The following is a 14,757-nucleotide window of genomic DNA, read 5'->3' on the forward strand; positions in this document are numbered from 1 at the left end:
TAAGCCAACAAGACAGAAAGCCTAGCTTGAATTGGATTAATCAGAAGGGATCAAATGCATCTGGCTGGAAAACCAAGCCTTATACAGGCCAGGGGTGGCATTGGCTAAAGGATGCCTCAAAAGAGGGATATAAATTGCCATCAGAACCTCCTATGGTCACTCCCTTGCCCGCAAAGGAACAACGCTACTCGCAGCTAATCGGTCTTCCGTAGACTTTTATTATGAGAGAGAAAATAACAGCGACAGAGGTAGAGAGAAAGGAAGGAAGAAGAAGAAAATAAAGGGCTTCCTTCCTCTGCATACGGCTTATATACAAAATCCAACCAATCACAAGCGGGCTAAAGTCCATGCACGGAGTCCTCCAATCCAATACTTGTTCACGCAGTGTACACGCATCCTTGGGCCAATCAAATGAGGTATCACACAGCAGGTGCCATCTTGTTGTTTACAGCACTCTTAGCTCCTCCGGAAAAGCCCTGCCCATTGGAAAGCACCTGGTAACTAAAACTAAAAAACATCCGCCGACACAGCAACAGCTGCCAGGCCAAACCTTGACGTGGGGGCCCCATGGCTGGCCAGCCCATGGGGCCCCACACCTACCCCTCTCTTTCCACTTCGCTCTAAACTCACATTCCTAAGTCTTCCAACCATGAAGGTAACTGCTTACCTCTCAGCTCCAGGTTAAGGATAATTCTGGAGGAGGAGTATTGTAGCATAGTTGGTTAAACCATTGCTCGGAACACCTACATCCCCATACCAGAGTGCTTGGGCTCAAGTCCTGCTTCTGCTTCTGATCCAGCTTCCTGGTAATGCACACACTGGGAGGCAGCAGCTGATGGCTAAAGTACTTGGGTCCTTGCCACCCATGTGGGAGACCCAGATGGAATTCCTGGTTCTTGACTTCAGCTTGGCCCAACCCTGGCTGTTGTCATTTGATGAGTGAACAAGCAGACAGTAGGGATATCTTATAAAACCCTTTTCTAAAAACAAACAAAACCATAACTCTGGGGGAAAGGTTGCAGATCTGAGTTACATGCCCATCCCTGGACCATTGATAAACACTGGAATTGGCACTTGGCTCTCAACCAAGCCAATCTCTTGTCAAGAGATCTGGACTATATAAGACATTAACTTCCATTGGGATCCTATGTGTAGAGGAGGAGGGAAGCATTTCCCAGTTGAAATTAATCTATCATCTAATGTAACATTTTAGAAAACTTAGCACTACTCCTGCTAGATTGAGATTTCCAGATGCAACATATAGGGAAAGAGCACTACACTGAATGCCAGGAAGGTCAGTTCGAGTCCTGGCTCTGCTATGAATAAACTATGTGACTTGGACGAGTCCCAGCTTTGCTTTGCTTTGTTTTGTGTTTAAGTTATTTATTTGAGAGGCAGAGTGACAGGGGAGGGATGTGGTGGTGGCGATAGATCTTCCATCCACTGGTTCACTCCTCACATGGCCACAACAGCCAGGTCTGGACAAAGACAGGAGCCTTGGGCCACCTTTTGCTGCTTTCCCAAGTGCATTAACTTGGAGGTGGATCAGAAATAGAGCAGCCAGGACTTGAACCAGTGCTCTGATATGGTACACTAGACAGAGCTTAACATGCGGCACCACAACTCCAGCCCTTGGGCTAGTTCTTAAAACTCTGGATTTCAGCTTCTTCATCCCTTTCAGAATACTCTAATCTCCCTGCGGACAGGAAGCAGGGCTGTTTGCAATAGAGATTTGATCCTCATTTGGGAACAACCTTAGAGGGTGGGTTGGGCAAAGAACAAGTTGAATTGTGACCCAGTTGCAACAAAAGCTTAAGTGGGTCCCATGGGGAGCTTTGGGTCTAGTGAGATGGTATGTGGCAAGCCCCAGCCCCATCTGCTACAAATCAGAAGCCAGACCAAAATCTTGCAAATACTACACAGTAGTGAGAAAGTATGTGGCAAGCCCCAGCCCGAAACTGCTAGAAACCACACAAGACCAAGGTCTAGCAAAGACTGCAGGATAATAGGAGGCAAATCAGTTGGACCCAACATGGTGTCCAGATTAATCACTACCTGACCTCCAACCTCTCTATACTCTCATTGTAATGCATTAGCATAGTAAAAATCACTTCCCCTCCCACTAAGGCAATTTATAATTGCTATGAAAACCTATGGAAGTGACCACATAAGGCCAGAAAAGTGGTGGATTCCTATTCCTAAAAAATCATTGCCTCTTTTCCAGAAAAAAAGAATATTCTGCCCAAATATTCAAATACACGTGTCAAACTCCATAAAAGAGAAACAACCCCAGGGCTGCTGCTTGCCACTTTCTTTAAGGAAACTCTCTTGCTGTGGCTTTCCTTGCTTGCCACTGATTTCTTTCTTTCTTTCTTTCTTTTTTTTTTTTTTTTAAGATTTATATTTTATTTGAAAGCATTACAGAGAGAGGTAGAGCAGAGAGAGAGAGAGGTCTTCCATCCACTGGTTCATTCCCCAAATGACTGAAGCGGCCAGAGCTGAGCTGATCCGAAGCCAGGAGCTTCTTCCAGGTCTCCCATGTGGGTGCAGGGGCCCAAGGGCTTGGGCCATCTTCTGCTTTCCCAGGCCACAGCAGAGAGCTGGATCGGAAGAGGAGCAGCCGGGACTTGAAATGGCGCCCATATGGGATGCCGGTGCTACAGGCTGGGCTTTAACCTCCCACGCCACAGCTCCTGACCCTGATGTGTTTCTTTGATGAAAACCAGGAACCGGGCTGAAGCCGCAGTGACAAGCGCCCCCGGCCCTTAGAATCACCAGGGTGGCTCTTCAGAGTTGTCACTGATTTCAGCAAGCGATCAGTTTCTGGAAGGCGCCTTCAGCTTGGGTGAGGTGATTCCTGCGGAGGGATTCAGTTGCCAGCTGGTGGCCCTGCAGATGGGCCCAGCACTGAGAGAATGAGCACCTTGACTTTGAAGGAGACGACCTGGGCAGCTCACTGTGGCCTCCACTATAGTCACTGCGGTGCCACACAAGGCAGGGGCTCATGAAATATCCGCAAATGAGCATCAGAATGGAGAGGATGAGTTAGGTAGTCCCTTGCCACAAGATTGCACTTATCTGTTCCCTGGAGGGTATGTGGGGAAGGTGATGTGTGAAGGTCCTTGATGTTTTTTGATGTTTGAGGTTGTTTAAAATAAAGGAGAGGGGATAGGAATAAGGGGAACATGTTTACAAGAATTAATATTTGCTTAGAAAAGAATAAGGCGTTCCAGGGCCGGAGCTGTGGTGCAGCGGGTTAACATCCTGGCCTGAAGCGCCCGGCACCCCACGTAGGGGCTGGTTTGAGACCCTGCTGCTCCACTTCCTGTCCAGCTCTCTGCTATGGCCTGGGAGAGCAGTAGAAGATGGCCCAAGTCCTTGGGCCCCAGCACACACGTGGGAGACCCGTAAGAAGTTCCTGGCTCTTGGCTTCGGATCAGCGCAGCTCTGGCCATTGGGGCCAATTGGGGAGTGAACCATTGGATGGAAGACCACTCTTTCTCTCTCTCTCTGCCTGCCTGCCTGCTTCTCCTATCTCTGTGTCACTCTGACTTTCAAATAAAGAACTTAAAAAAAAAAAAAAGGCGGCATTCCTTGAGGTTGAGTTAAATAAAAAGTATAAGGAAGCAATTGCTAGAGGTATTACCTAGAATTAAACTGTGCTTGCAGCAGAGAGCTGCAGCCACAACAGACTAGTTCATTTAAAGGTATTAGAATTAAATAAAATTTAAACTTCAGTTCCTTAATCACTCTGACACATTTCACGTCCCAAGTTGCCATATGTGGCTGTTAGCTGCTGTACCAAACAGCGCAGACACACCAACCTTCTTCGGCATCGCAGGAAGTTCCGGTCACTGGCACTGGTCTACATGGAATGGTTGTGTTCTTTACCTCCATTCAGTAAAAACCTGACTCTCATGAATTCTGCTGCTCATTGTTGTGAGAATGCTAGAACTGAAGGCAGAAACTTAAAAAGGCTTAGGCAGAAAGGATTACCCTGAATCCAAGTTTCTTCTTGGAAATCCAAGTAGTAAGTAGTAGAGGACAAGGCTGAAGTGGAGTGAGTCTTTGCTGTCACCCTGTTTCTGCCATCTGGATTGTCTGGATGGAGCCAGGACGAAAGGCCCTGGGCTTCTGAGAGGCTCCGTGGGGCTCCCCACAGCACTGAGGAGCAATTGCTCTTCAAACCCCAAACTGTCCAAGTTTTACTCATTCAGCGCCAAATTTATGTTCTTTTTAAAAACCCCCTAGCATGTAGGCATTAGACCTGAGTCAGAGACCAGAGGAAATGCTGTTCTTTTCTTTTCTATTAATATTATTATTTTGATCTGTTATATTGAAATTTTTGAGCCTGTATAAAAGGAATGGATTCAGATAATGAATTTCTTTTTTTTTTTTAAGGAAGGTTAGGTTTATTTATTTATTTATTGTTTGTTTGTTTGTTTGTTTGACAGGCAGAGTGGACAGTGAGAGAGAGAGACAGAGAGAAAGGTCTTCCTTTGCCGTTGGTTCACCCTCCAATGGCCGCCGCGGCCGGCGCGCTGCGGCCGGTGCACCACGCTGATCCGATGGCAGGAGCCAGGAGCCAGGTGCTTTTCCTGGTATCCCATGGGGTGCAGGGCCCAAGCACCTGGGCCATCCTCCACTGCACTCCCTGGCCACAGCAGAGAGCTGGCCTGGAAGAGGGGCAACCGGGACAGAATCCGGTGCCCCAACCGGGACTAGAACCTGGTGTGCTGGTGCCGCTAGGCGGAGGATTAGCCTAGTGAGCCGCGGCGCCGGCTTCAGATAATGAATTTCAAAGTACTCTATCAAGCAGTCTTTTTCTTTCTTTCTTTCTTTTTAAGATTTATTTATTTATTTGCGAAGTAGAGTTACAGAGCTGGATCACTCCCCACATGGCTGCAACAGCCAGAGCCGGGCCTATCCAAAAGCCAGGAGCCAGGAGCTTCTTCCGGGGGCCCAAGCACTTGGACCATCATATTCCGCTGCTTTCCCAGGCCATAAGCAGGAAGCTGGATCGGAAGTGGAGCAGCCAGGACTCGAACCAGAGCTGAAGGTGGAGATTTAGCCTTCTATGCCACAGCGCCGGCCCTTCAAGCAGTCTTAACAATTATAAATTCACTTTCTCCGCCTGCTCCCCCTACCCCAAGGGCTGCTCTGGCTGTACCGCGCCTGCTCCCAGCGCCAGGCTCCTGCCAAGCTAGCCCTGCCGAGGTCGTCTCCTGCCAGCCGCCTTCGTGATTATCTACCAGGGTCTCATCAGCCACGATGAGATGTCCTCCGACGTTTACAGGATTCGGGAGATCGCGGGCGACCTGTGCCTGGAGGTAGGGGGAGATCAGTAGGACAGAGAGTCACATTGATGATTTGCTCGTTGGTGCAAATGCCTGCACTGAAGGCCGCGAGGGCAAAGGTACTGAACGCACAGTGATCGCTGGCGTTGATATTGTCATGAACCATCAACTGCAGGCAAACAGCTTCACAAGAGAAGCCTACAAGAAGTACATCAAAGATTACATGAAATCAGTCAAAGGCAACCTTGAAGAACAGAGGCCAGTAAGAGTAAAACCTCTAATAACAGGGGCTGCAGAACAAATCAAGCACATCCTTGCTAATTTCAAACACGACCAGTTCTATATTGGTGAAAACGTGAATCCAGATGGCATGGTTGCTCTGCTGGACTGCCGTGAGGATGGTCTGACCCCATTCATGATTTTCTTTAGGGATGGTTTAGAAATGGAAAACTGTTAACAAAATTGGCAATTACTTTGGGTCTATCACTGCTCATCCTAGCTGGCTGCTGCTTGTCATCCACACAACACCAGGAGTTACAGGAAGTGGGGCTGATGTTATCTTGTGCTCCTCACTTATTTGGACTGTGATGTACTTGGAGTGGAGTGTTGTTTTTAAGGAAAAAAACATGGTCAGGGCCAGCGCTGTGGCGCAGCGGGTTAATGCCCTGGCCTGAAGAGCTGGCATCCCATATGAGCGCCGGTTCTAGTCCTGGTTGCTCCTCTTCCAATCCAGCTCTCTGCTGTGGCCTGGGAAAGCAGTAGACGATGGCCCAAGTGCTTGGGCCCCTGCACCCACGTGGGAGATCCAGAAGAAGCTCCTGGCTTTGAATCGGCGCAGCTCCGGCCGTTGTGGCCATTTGGGGTGTGAACCACCAGATGGAAGACCTCTCTCTCTCTCTCTCTCTTTCTTGCTTCTGCTTCTGCTTCTCTCTCTGTGTAACTCTGAGGCAGGAGCTGGGAACTGCATCCGGGTCTCAGTCACGGGTGGAAGTGCATCAAGTCCTCAGAGCCAGCGTGTGCTGCGTCTCAAGCGCATGAGCAGGACGCTGGAAAGGAAGCAGCCTGGCCAGGACCTGACCCAGGCACTCTGACAGGGGTGTGGGCATCCCAAGCGGCAGCTTAACCTGCTGCCGCACAACGCCTGACTGCTGCGAGTTTTTATTTGCTTAATGTCGTTCTCAGAGGCAAATGTGTGTGATGCGTTTCAATCTACTGCAGTGGCTTTTCTTCAGGTTGCCCTGGGGTTCTTTTCATGACCGCAGAAGTCGCTGATCGTTTCCTTGCCTTCCTTCTGATCTGTCTGCTTTGATGTCATCCCATATTTCCTCTCCAAGGACACTGCTCATTCATGGTGACAGCAGACTCAACTTGAGAGGTTCCTATATAAGAACACAGTAATGCAGCCTTATGTCTGTAACACAGTATGAATAATTTACATTCATTGATTTAGGTACCAAATACTTTGCAGTAGAACTGACAATATTTCAGGCACTCATACACTTTGCAGACCAGCAGGAAGCCCTGACAATAAAAAAATGACATCCGAAGTTGCGTGAAAGCATGCTGTAGGGAAGAGGACTGTCAAAGAACAGAGAGTGGCAGCGGGAATGTCTGTTACACCTGCTGTGAGGCGTGAGCAGCCGAAATGGGCAGAATGAGTCGGATGAAGTTAACTAAGCAAAGAGATGGAGACAGAACCTTTGCACACACAAAGTCTGGAGGTGGGAGATACGTATCACACAAAAGGAATTGCGAGCCAGACTGTGGTGAGGCAGAGAGGTAAACGACGAAGCTGGCAATCACACAGAAACGGAATCATGCAGGGCCTGCGGCTCACCTTTGGAATTTTATACTTTTCCCTAAAAGAAGTGGGAGGCACCAGAATGTGTTTTTCGAGAGAAATATGATAAGATTTTCATTTTTCTGAGGCCACTCCAGCTGTTATACGGTGACTGAATTGGAAGCGGCAAGAATGAAAGTGGAAGTTAGGGAGCAATTACAGTAGCCCAGGTGAATGACCGTGGTGTCTAGAGCCAAGGGGAAGGAAGATGTGGAGGGATTCAAGGACAACCAAAACCCAGCTTCCTGCTTAGTGGGGAGGCAGAGAAACAGTGTCTCAGGAACAAGACAAGGCTGTCTGCTCTCACCAGTGTTACTGCATGTGGTTCTCGATGTCTTTGTCACTGCAGTTGGTAAGAGGAGGGAATTCATGGTGTCAAAACCAGCAAGATGGAGTTATACAGTGTAACTATTTATAGATGATATGATTCTGTATGTGGAAAGCCAGAAAGAATCAAAGGGAAAAATCCACTATAAATAAAAAGAATTTAATTAATAGATATAAAATATAAAACTAGGGTTTTTTTGTTTTTTGTTTTTTACAGGCAGAGTGGACAGTGAGAGAGACAGAAAGGTCTTCCTTTGCCGTTGGTTCACCCTCCAATGGCCACAGCGGCCGGCGCACCGCGCTGATCCACAGCCAGGAGTCAGGTACTTATCCTGGTCTCCCATGGGGTGCAGGGCCCAAGGACTTGGGCCATCCTCCACTGCACTCCCGGACCACAGCAGAGAGCTGGCCTGGAAGAGGGGAAACCGGGACAGAATCCGGTGCCCCGACCGGGACTAGAACCCGGTATGCCGGCGCCACAAGGCAGAGGATTAGCCTATTGAGCCGCGGCGCCGGCTAAACTAGTTTTTATGTATGCAAATTCTTATCAGGTATAGTGAAGAAAAGACACTATTTATAATGGCAAGAAAAAAGACAAATTCTCAGGGACAAACTTGCCAAGAAATGTGTAAAGACATTGACTCTCCCTGCTTTAAGCTACATATTTAGAAACAGATACACCTTTGATTACATGAGCAAAATGTAGTTTGAGTCACTTGGGGACAGCCCAAGCCAGGAGGCAGTTGGAGAATAGTAGCTGAGGGGAAGTGAGGTTTTGTGAGGCAGAGACAGATCTGGGGTGGGAGCTGCTCACGGGTCCCAGAACCAAAAGGTGGACTGTGGGAAGCAAGGAAGGCGTGGGAGGTGTGAACCTGCGAGGGCAGTGAGTTCAGAAGCTGGGGGTGCAGCCAGCACTGTCAGGAAGACCGGCGGCTCTGGCCATGGGAATGGGGCGCCAGCCAGCGTTTCCTTAGTGAGGGAAGTCTTGGGCCCCAGCCTGCCTCCCTCCCATGGGCCCTTCCTCCAGGGCAAACTGGACCCTTGTGACTGTCCTCCAAGACCCCATGGCTCCTTCCTGGCTCGGGAGGCGCTCACTGGAAGTTGGAGACTCCACCATACATTTTCCGCTCTTTGCAGGATAGATGGGTACTGTTCACAAGATACGCCCACTTGGGACCAAGAGAAGCACCTGGCTCCTGGCTTTGGATCAGCGTGGTGCGCCGGCTGCAGCGCGCCAGCCGCAGCGGCCACTGGGGGCTGAACCACCGGAAAAGGAAGACCTTTCTCTCTGTCTCTCTCTCTCACTGTCCACTCTGCCTGTCAAAAAATAAAAAATATATACATATATATATATATACACGCCCACTCTTGACCTACAGCAGCGGGAGATGAACTCGGCATTTTTTATTCAGGGGTGAGCAGGGTGAGGGAGGGAAGCTCCAATTTCTCCAGGGCCAGAAAGCCAGCTCTGCACAGGGTGCGCTCTGTGGTCAGGATCCGTGAAAAGCTAATCCTGCCCAACAGAGTTAGCAAATGATACGGCACTGTAGACCAAGGAAGCCCGGATTTAGTGCCCTTACTTGCCGCTGACATCACGTCCCACGGCCTGGAGCCTGGGACGGTGACTTGAAGCACCTTCCCTGGAACAAAGGCACACAGCAGTGACGCTGCCGGAGCTGCCAAGAGAAGCTGTTGAGATCTATTTTGGAAACCAGGCCAGCCTGGCTGTGTTTGTTGAGAATGGCCATTTGAGACAAAGAGGGCAAGTGTTTCAATTCCATTCATTTACCGATATTTAGTGAGCTCCTACAACATGCCAAGCCTGATTGGAGAAATGTGCCAAGCAGGCACAATGGCTGCCCCCACACAACTCACGTTCTAGGAGGGGGAGAGAGGTGGGGAACAGACAAAGTCGTGGTAGTCGTTAGGAAGTGGTAACAGCTGGAGTTTCAGTTAGGACATTTTAGGACACAAAGGAGGTGTTGGTAGAGGGTGTAGATAAGGTAGTGGACCCTACGTTGGAACATAAGGAGCCAGCCATGGGAAGAACAGGGGAGAGGGAGAACTGTGACAAAGGCCGCAGTGAGGCAAGGAGGTGGGATACTCAAAAGCAGGAAGCAGGTCCACGTCTGCCCCGCACCGTGTCCGAGCACCTACACAGGCAGGCGGCCAGGAGAAGGCTGGGGGCGCTCCCCGACCCCCCCGCCATGCCCACGGTGGCACGGTTGCCCATTCTGCTGGCACTCCGCCCACTCACGCTCCCTGGCTAACTCGGCCGCCCAGCCTCAGCGCAGATGGCGGAAGAAAGACCTAAGAGTGCCCCAGACAGACGAGGTGAGGTCCGCGCTCTAGAGCTCTTGCACGGCACTCTGCAGAAGCTTCAGGGATTTTCATTTACTTTCATATTAAATATCCTTTTAATAAACGTCCTTATCTGGCTTCCAAGCCCAGGACAGATTAGAAGGGGGAGGGGGGAAGGGAAGGCCCTCTGCTTGGTTGACATTTTATTTCAGTGAGTCATTCTGCTTGGAAACCACCTTCCTCTGTGAGTGACCTCATCTGATACCGCAAGGACTCCGGGGCTCACCCAAGCACCTTGCTGACACCTCTGCTGCCTGTTCCACTGGAGAGTAGAGAGAACACTGACCCACATTAGCAGTCCTACCTGCAAATCCAGAGTCCGCCATTCATAATTCTGTGTCCTTGTTAGATTGTGGATCACCGAAGGATGTGGGACTTTGTCATCTGAATTCACCCCTAACCCATGCCCCTCCTCCAAGCCTAGGACAATGACAGTCATGCAATAGTGCTTGAGAAGCAGGTGTGGATTGAATAAATGAATATGTGATCTTAGATAAGTTATCCTCTTTGCTCTTCAGGGATCTCATCTGGAGAAGAAAGTAGCACCACCACCCCAAGGGCTTGCTTGGATTGTTAAAAACATAATATATGTAGAAAGCACCATGCTAAACATGACATGCAACATAAGCCCACAGTATTCTACCTGGGGCTGAATCCAACAGAGGTGCCCCTCAAAGGGTCAAGGAAACCTTGAGGTCCTTGTGTCTATGACTTGAGTAGTTGCCACTAGATGGCAATATTTTCTTAAGGCACATTAAGCCATCTTTGAGTCTCCCCTAGTGGTCTTCAAACGGGGGTTCTCATACCAGCAGGACTACAAAATGCTTTCCAAGAGGTGCTCAGTTACGGGTAGCTTTGAGGAAATCAGTGCTCCAACCCTCAACTTCTGTGCTTCCCGTTTCCTAACGCTAAGCCGCTTGGGAAGGGACCCATATTCACAACAGCCCTTCTCCAGCTTTTCAAAAACAAAAGCGTTCCCATTGATTCAACCCCAGTCTGATTTTATGGCGCCATAAATAATGTCCACTGAGGCATCAGTCAAAGGAGAAATCTCCCGCAATGGTTAAGAAGGAACCAGCGTTTCCCTCTTTTATATACTTTGGTTAAGAGGGAAACTTGACTACATTAAGGAGGTAGTTGGGATCATATTCTAATGGTCTGAATAAAATATATGACTGCAGTGGCCTGGTGGGAATATAGCTTTTTTCATTCCCCAAGAATTATCCAAAAGCACTGATCTTAAAGGAACAAAACACACAGAGTGTCTTTTAAAATTCCTATCAGTAGTTTCTTTCACATGCCTAAATATAGCTATTTTCAGCTATTCTCAATTTTCAACCCATAATCATGTCTTTGAGAGGAAAGAAATATGTTGAAATGGCCAAAGCAATTGAGTGTTTTGTTTTGTTTTGTTTTGTTTTTTGACAGGCAGAGTTAGAGAGAGAGAGACAGAGAGAAAGATCTTCCTTCCGTTGGTTCACCCCCCAAATGGCCGCTACGGCCGGCACTGCGCCGATCCGAAGCCAGGAGCCAGGTGCTTCCTCCTGGTCTCCCATGTGGGTGCAGGGCCCAAGCACTTGGGCCATCCTCCACTGCCTTCCCAGGCCACAGAGAGCTGGACTGGAAGAGGAGCAACCAGGACAGAACCGGTGCCTCAGCCGGGACTAGAACCCGGGGTTCCGGTGCCACAGGCGGAAGATTAACCAAGTGAGCGGCAGCGCCAGCCCAATTGAGTGGTTTAAACTTAAATAAAATATTTTAGGATCACTGAGTTTTTCATGACACACTAGCTAAAACAAACCTAAAAAGCTTTTGCATAATCTCGTTCAAATGTGTTGTTATTGAATAAGATATATAAAATATTTATATCAAATCAGATGACAATATTTGTTTCAATATTAGTCCATTATTATATTTTATTTAATATTATCTATTTCCCACAAATAAAAACACAATTGTATGTTACAGCTCTGGCCACTGCTGCCATTTGGGGAGGGAACCAGTGGATGGATCTCTCTCTCTCTCTCTGTTTCTCTGTAACTCTACCTTTCAAATAAATAAATAAAATTAAAAAAAAAAAAATAAAGAAAAGAAGGCCGATGCCACGGCTCACTTGGCTAATCCTCCGCCTGCGGCGCCGGTACTCCAGGTTCTAGTCCCGGTTGGGGTGCCGGGTACTAGTCCTGGTTGCTCCTCTTCCAGTCCAGCTCTCTGCTGTGGCCCGGGAGTGCAGTGGAGGATGGCCCAAGTACTTGGGCCCTGCACCCCATGGGAGACCAGGAGGAAGCACCTGGCTCCTGGCTTCGGATCAGCGCAGCATGCCGGCCATAGCGACCATTTGGGGGGTGAACCAACGGAAGGAAGACCTTTCTCTCTGTCTGTCTCTCTCACTGTCTAATTCGGCCTGTCAAAAAAAGAAAAGAAAATTTAAGCAATGAGGTCAATATGCTAGCTCAGTGAATTAAGCTGCAGATTTGAGGTGTTGCTGTTCTCTATTGGAGTGCTGATTCAAGACCCCGATGCTCCACTTCCAATCCAACTCTCTGTAAATGCACCTAGGAAAGCAATGGAAGATGCCCCGAGTGCTTGGGCCCCTGCATCCACGTGGGAGACCCAGAGGGAGTTTCTGGCTCCTGATTTTGTACTAGCCCAGACCTACTTGTTGGTGCCTTTTGGAGAGTAAACCAGAGATGGACATTCTCTCCATTTCTCTCTGTAATCTCTGTAACTATGCCTTTCAAATAAATAAGTAAAAAAAAAAAAAAAAAAAAGCGTAGACCAGTTATTCTTCATATATTCTCACTGAAGAGATTCAAGTATGCTATTCTGGCATGTTGACTGTTTAAGTAAGAGATACACAAAAACCACCAGGTGCAAAAAGGTCACTGTGACCTTCAGACTGTTTCTTAAAAGCAGAAGATGAAATTCCCATGGGAAAGACCCCTCCCTGTACTAGAAAGAAGCAACATCCTTATCATCAAGGACAGGAAAGTTGAGGCTGAAGAATTCTGTACACAAAATGCTTTGTTAATCCTTATCTCGGGAGCCACTTCTCTACCCCAGCCACAGGCCCCTCACCTTATCACATTTTCAGTTTACTACTCTTGTCCAATTAATATATAAATAACTGTTTCTGCCTGCCTGCTTCCTTAGGGTTTCATTTCTTTATGAAGGTCTCCACCCCATAAAATTGGTGCTCTGTTTTTCTCCTGCTAATCTGTGTGCTGATCATTTAATTTGCAGATCCACCAGACCCAACGAGGATGGAGGTGGTTTTTTTCTGCCTGCAAACTTGGGATCCCACCCCGCTCCCAGGGCTTGCCCATGGCATCCTGAGAGACCCACAAAAGCCGCCAGAAGGTAAGGAATCTTACCAAAGTCAGCTCGCCTGGATCTCTGCCTACAGAGCACGGTTAGGCAGAGAATGTGAAAGGCTTCACCTTTGTCCTTTCTTTCTCCATTGGGGTTGGTGGGAGAAAAAGGTTCGGAAGCACTGGTTCTGTGAATTGTGACACAAACTGGGTTCTGGGTACACATTGGTTATTGACCTATGCCTTCCAGGAATAGTCCTGTTTTCCTTGTCTCTTTTGTGTGCTTTGTCATAAGAAGGAAAAATCCCAAGATTCTCCTTTCATTGAATTTTATGTCTCACCAGTGAGGATTTTCTCTGTGGTCTCAGCCAGCTGGGGTAGGTGGGAGGGGACAAGTCCTCAGGCTGGTGGCAGGCAGCTAGCCAGCTGGCTGGAAGTCCAAGTCCTGAAAGTATCTCTTTGACCAGCCAGCCCTCAGGGGAGTTTGTTTAATTGTCCCAACTTTTGTTGCCTTCTTAACAGAGAAGTTCTTTGCTTTCTTGGACTATCTTGGGGAGGAACTTTGGATCTGGAAGGGGACTGCATCTTTTGCATCCTCTTTGGGGATACTTGATCCATCATTTGTCAAGCCATAAGAAAGCTTATTAGTTTTCGTACTGAAGCATGTATGCCTTTGGAGATTTGAACTTTTGTATCAAAAAGTGTTTGGACCGGCGCCACGGCTCACTTGGCTAATCCTCTGCCTGTGGCACCAGTACTCCAGGTTCTATTCCCAGTCAGGGCGTCGGTTCTGTGCCAGTTGCTCCTCTTCCAGTCCAGCTCTCTGCTGTGACCCAGGAAGGCAGTGGAGGATGGTCCAAGTGCTTGGGCCCTGCACCCGCGTGGGAGACCAGGAGAAGCACCTGGCTCCTGGCTTCGGATCAGCGCAACACTGGCCTTAGCAGCCATTTGTGGGGTGAACCAACGGAAGGAAGACCTTTCTCTCTCTCTCTTTCTCTCTCTCACTAACTCTGCCTGTCCAAAAAAAAAAAAAAGTGTTTGTTTTGTAGAGTGCTCTCAACCTCAACACTGTCCTTTTTGTATCTATGAGAAGATTGAAAAAATTTTTAAAAAGTTGAAAATAAGTACTTAAGGCATTTTTCTCAGAACAATTGAAATGAACCTAAGTGTTTTTCAAGTACATATGACCTGGTAAATATGATAATTTTTGGTAAATATGAAAGCTAGTTCAAGTTTGTTGGCTTAATTAAAACAGATGTTTATACAGAGCTGTCAACATTAAATATGGTTCTTCAAAATTTCAGGGAAAATGGCATTAGAAGAAGCTTATTTTGGTGTAAGAAATTTTTGAAATCCATGCCTATAAGGGATCTTTTAAAAGTTCATAAAGAAATGCATATTATGAAAAAAGTATATATGAATTTCACTTTTTTGTACCTGAATAAACTTGTCTTTCAATTCTGTTTTTCATTCACTTTTTTGAAATTCTTGCATATGTTTGAAAATAGCTATATTCTACTCTCAAACTTTTTTAATAGTTTAGCTGGCTTCAAGCTCTTCAGAATATTGAAGAATTTTCTTATTTCCCTTCTAGATTCCAGCATTGCTACTGAGAAGTAGA

The 14,757-nt window shown here is 47.7% G+C and overlaps 1 pseudogene; it reads left to right on the forward strand.

The window, feature by feature from the left end:
• Positions 1 to 3,869: 3,869 nt before the first annotated feature.
• Positions 3,870 to 5,754, forward strand: LOC100353505 (translationally-controlled tumor protein pseudogene; annotated as a pseudogene).
• Positions 5,755 to 14,757: the final 9,003 nt, after the last annotated feature.

Source organism: Oryctolagus cuniculus, chromosome 2 (genome assembly GCF_964237555.1).
Source record: "Oryctolagus cuniculus chromosome 2, mOryCun1.1, whole genome shotgun sequence".
NCBI lineage: Eukaryota > Metazoa > Chordata > Mammalia > Lagomorpha > Leporidae > Oryctolagus > Oryctolagus cuniculus.